This window comes from Eublepharis macularius, chromosome 16 (assembly GCF_028583425.1).
Source record: "Eublepharis macularius isolate TG4126 chromosome 16, MPM_Emac_v1.0, whole genome shotgun sequence".
NCBI lineage: Eukaryota > Metazoa > Chordata > Lepidosauria > Squamata > Eublepharidae > Eublepharis > Eublepharis macularius.
In genome coordinates this window covers 32250459-32255849 of record NC_072805.1, presented here as the reverse complement: position 1 = coordinate 32255849, position 5391 = coordinate 32250459, and positions in this window count along the sequence as shown.

The following is a 5391-nucleotide window of genomic DNA, read 5'->3' as shown; positions in this document are numbered from 1 at the left end:
GTAATGGCTGGCAACACGACCGAAAGTGAGCTAAAAACTGGTGAGGAGGGAAGGGAGCTAGCGATGTTGGAAAGGAGAGGAAGGGAAAAATGGACTCTCTTGAGAGTTTTTGTTGTTCTCCCTCTTATATCTGTTAGCTATAAAGTGCCTAAAGAGATAGGTGCTGTACAAAATGAGTAATAATATACATATATTTTTAAAAACCTCTTGCCTGAGATATGAGTCATTGCCAGTCAAAGGAAACAAAATTGGCCTAAATGGACCAAAGGCTGGATTCGCTATACGGCAGCTTTGTTAATTTATAACAAGGCTCCTTCAGAAAGACATCTTGGTGGTGGACCACACTCAACGCAGTGAGAGTTCTTCATGCGTGCTGCTTAGTTTGTTGGACCTTTGTGCGGGAATGAATCACTTCAGGGGTGGATCGCTACGATCTTTGAAGTACGCCATTCTTCAGTTCGTTCAGAGCAAACTTTTCATTGGAACGAGCCAGACAATGTATATAGATTGTGATTTGCAGCTGTGTGCATAGAAGGAAACAATCGGTTGCCAGGATACTTTACCCCACTGGATGCTTTCCCCTCCCTGGGGTTTCAGAGCCACTCCTTTTGTCATCCCTTTAGTCTCTCTTTCAGGAGTGGAATTCTTTCCTCTTTATCTTCTGCAAGAGAAGAGATAATGCGGTCACTCTGTTTCCCTTCTCCTCCCTCATTCACGACTGAGTCATTCCGCTTAGCACCAGGAGTCTTTTCAAAGTGCTGTCTTGCTCAAGAAACAGACCCTAGACAAATTGCAACATTCTCCCACCCAAAATTCTTGGACACTCAGCAGTGTTTCAGCAAGTGGGCAGTGCAGATGGGAAACATCTATAAAAGTACTCTGGTAGGTAAAAAGGCCTTTTAGCTAGAACCATACAGACATTCTGAGTGCCATGTTGGGCACAATGTTATTCAGTCAATCAGTTAGATTAATTTGTTTAAAATGTCGTGGTCAATTATAAAGGTGCTCCCAACTGAGAAGTGGATTAAGCTGTTAATTATATTTCATAAAATCGGCACAGAAGAAGCATTCCTCTTTACTCTTCCGTGGGGGGATGGGAATGCCTCTTCTGAGATAATAACAGCTGTGATGTAGAGGTATGTATGCATTCAGAGGATACTATCACTTTAAGTAGGCTGTACTTAATATCTGTCAGTGAGGTGTATTGTTTACAATGTTTAAAAGCATCTGGGAGATCCAAGTTCAAGTCCCTGTCCTGCCATGGAAACTTGTTGGGTGACCCTTGGCAGGGGATCACACGCTCAGCCTAACCTACCTCATAGGGTTGTTGTCAAGATAAAATGGAGAGGAGAACAATGTAAGCAAGCTTTGGGTCCCATTGGAGTAAAAAGCGAAGTATATTGATGAAGTAAACAAATCAAATAGTATCTTAGAAGGCCTCTCACCATGCAGTCCTAAGCAGAGCTATGCCTTTCTATGTCCACTGAAAGTCAGTGGCCTTGGAAAGGTGTAATTCTGTTCAGGACTTCAGTTAGATATGAAATGGCTGAACCAACAGTTATAGTTTCTCTCTTTCTAATACTGATTCCTTAATTATGTAAATTATTATTCTTATATTTTATTGCATGTAGAATCTGAAATACTAGAACATGATGTGCATAATTTAACAACAAAGAAGGTTTCTTTAGAATTGTTATTTTAGTCATATTAATTAACTAATTCATTGGTCACAATCAACCAATATTTCTTAAATTATGTGACAACTGTCTTAAAGACCCAGACCTATTATTCTGAAAGAGTATGAAATTAATTCTGAGATGGTAGCTGGTGTCTTCCACAGAGCCATCTCTGTATGCAAGTCACCAAGCATTTGCATAGATTCACCACAAGTGTTTTGCGAAATCCCCAGCACAATCTTTCAGTGGCTTGCCTTATGCAGATGTTCTTTTCTGCCCGATCTTTAGGATTTATTCCCCAAATCACTTCTTTGATTAGCTGATAATATTTACTAGTTAGTTAATATCTCCATCTCCATCATTATTTCTATATTTCAGGTTATTGCTAAAACCACAGAAGCAGGGCCAGTAAAAAGCTGGAAACCATGAGAGAAGTTCCTATCAGTACAGTCATACTCATTTGTCATATTCATTATATGGTCCCTAATCTGACTTTTGGATTACATATTACTCACTTACTGTACCACATACATGTCCTCCCCAGCTGATGACAGCCATGTCACTTGGTCTTCTATAACAGTCAAAGTCAACAAACTGGAATTGATTAAATATGTAGGATTTTCAATATACATTATCTCCTACCAAGAGTCAAATGTACTGTCAGAAGAGTCATGAAGGATAACAAATAAAGCCCTGGTCAAAAACCACATGACTGAAATTAATCTGTGTAGCCAGAACTTAATTCCCTAAAGAGAGGTGCAGCAATTAAAGCCTTTTCGATATATATCCAATTAGAAAATTGGAATACTGTGTATAGTTCTGGTTCTCATATCTCAAAAAGGATGTTACTAATTTGGGAAAGGGAAAATGGTTAAGGGGTTGGAGCATCTTTCCAATGAGGACAGGCTAAAGAGGCTGGGCTTTTTCTGTTCAGAAAAACAGGCGACTAAATGGGGGACATGACATTTTGCGTGGGGCGGAAAAAGTGGACAGAAACTTTTTCTCCCTCTCCCATAATACTAGAACTTGGGGGCACCCAATTAAGTTGTTGTGAAGTAGGTTCAGGGCAGACAAAAGGAACTGCTTCCTCACTCAACCAGTAATCAAATTGTGGAATTTACAGCCAGCAGTTGACGTGATGGTCACAAGCATAGATAACTTTAAGAAGGAATTAGTCAGATTCATGGAAGAGAGGTCCATCAGCATCTACTAGTGACTAAGGGTAACTCTGACACCCCCTTTTTTTACTTAAACAGCTTAAATGGCACTAGAGGCATTTTTAAATTCAAAAATAACAAAATATTGTATTTAACACAGATGGGAAAGGTCAGGTGAAATCAGGGTTGAAAATTTCAGAGGTAACCCAGTATAGATAATTCTGAGGTAAAATCAGTACATGCAAAGGTTTTGCTTTGTAACTCTGAATGGGTTTTGTTTTTACTCTCAAAAGCTCATACCTATTGGATTAAGATCTTGCTCTTTTACTGCAGACCAACACAACTATCTATCTGAAACTATCTTCTTTAACACCAGGGATCCAGAGACTGGGTTTTGAGTGACCTCTTCTGGTCAATGTATGGCAAGTTTTAGGGGATTATGTCTCAAAGACATAATCCAGTGAAATAAACCACTTTCTTCCATAACTTTTTAAAGACACAATTTGGCAGAGTTACTGAGAACCTGAGGGGCCAATGCAGGTATGGGGGAGAGAAATGAATGGAAAGATGACACCCCACCTTTTTATCTTGTATTATAAAAACGTGCATTCCATGGAGGCCCTCACCTTATGGAATGGTCTACCTGAAGAGGTCTGGAAAGCTCACACTAGCCTGGCTTTCTGCAAACTATGCAAAACCCAATTATTCAAGAAGGCTTTTTACTCAGATAGGAGGGCTGTACTGGTTTCAAAGAGATGTAAAGGGATAGGGACTATAGACTTTACTGCTATGTATTGTCTGTTGATATATGTATGGTCCTACTGGGTGGTTTCTATGTTGTTTAATATGTCAGTCTTCGAATTGCATACACGCTGTTTCGCTATTTCTTCAACTTCATATTGGATTCCTGCTGGTTTTAAATCTTGGCAAATTTATTATTATTTACTATTATTGATGTCATTTATAGTCTGCCTATCTCACTGGCAAGGCAAATTACACAGTGAGAGTCAGACATGTGATGGGTATATGTAATGGGTATAATGAGAGCCAGTTTGGTGTAGTGGTTAAGAGCGGGGACTCTAATCTGGAGAGCTGGGCTTGATTCCCCACTCCTCCACTTGACCGTGGGCTAGTCACAGCTCTCTCAGAGCTCTCTCAGCCCCACCCACATCACAGGGTGCTTTGTTGTGGGGATAACAACAACAAACTTTGTAAACCGTTCTGAGTGGGCATTTAGTTGTGCATTAAGTTGTCCTGAAGGGCAGTATATAAATTGAATGCTGTTATTATTATATACATATAATCATAGAAGAATCATAGAGTTGGAAGGGATCTCCAGGGTCATCTAGTCCAACCCCCTGAACAATGCAGGACATTCGCAGCTACCTTCCCTCACACCCCGTGACCCCTGCTCCATATCCAGAAGATGGCAAAATGCACATGCAAATGTGCAAAGATTTTAAAACATCAAAGGCATTTCAATAGATGTCTTTGATATTTGCATTTCTGTAACCTATTACATCAAAATGTCTTTGAAATTGGCAGTACCGACATACACCACGTAATCCTCCTTGAGCTCAGTGAGAAAGGTGGACGATCAATAACGTAAATAAAATATGATAAAGATGGATAGTCTTGTTAGTGCCTCTGCAGTAGAAAACAGCAAAATACCAAACTGAAGAAGTGAGCTGTGACTCTCGAAATCTCACAAATTTTAGTTAGTTTTATAGGCGCGAAGGGACTCTCGCTTTTTCCCACTGTAAATAAAATAAAATTTTTAAATCCCCAGGCTGGACCATGGAATCTCAATAATTAATGCACATTAGAGCCTTCATGGCTTGACTTGGATGGCCCAGGCTAGCCAGACCTGGTCAGGAATTAAACAGGATCAGCCCTGGTTAGTATTTAGATGGGAGGTAGGGTTGCCAGCTCCAAGTTGGGAAATTCCTGGAGATTTGTGGGGTGAAACCTGGAGAAAGTGTGGTTTGGGGAGGGAAAGGACCTTGGCATGGCATAATTCCATAGAGTCAACCTCCAAACTATCCATTTTCTCCAGGGGAACTGATCTCTGTGGCCTAGAGACCAGTTGTCATTCCGGGAGATCTCCAGCCATTACCTGGGGGCTGGCAACCCTAATGGGAGGCCACTATGGAAGTCCAGGGCTGCTAAAGCAGGTCGTTTTCTTATGCCGGTTAGACGTCCCTTGCTAAAACCACAATAATTGGTAGGCCCTATGTATCCAGGTGTACCAGCTAGGGGGAAGCAAAAACAAAAAATCCCTTCAAGCAGAAAGGCGACGTGTGGTTAAAAACATTCCCATTTACGTGTACAACCCTGAGCAGGTCTACTCAGAAGTAAGACCCGTTCTGTTCAATGAGGCTTACTCCCAGGAAAGTGTTTTTCGGCTTGCGACCCGGGAAGCGGGCAAGGAAGCACAGCCTATCAACTCCAACCCAGAACTTCCTTACTAGCGTGAGACGGGAAGCCCAGCCGATGCCTCGGCGGGGCGGAGCCAGAGGAGGGCCCGAGCGGCCTCCGCCTCCCGGCCCCTTAGAGGC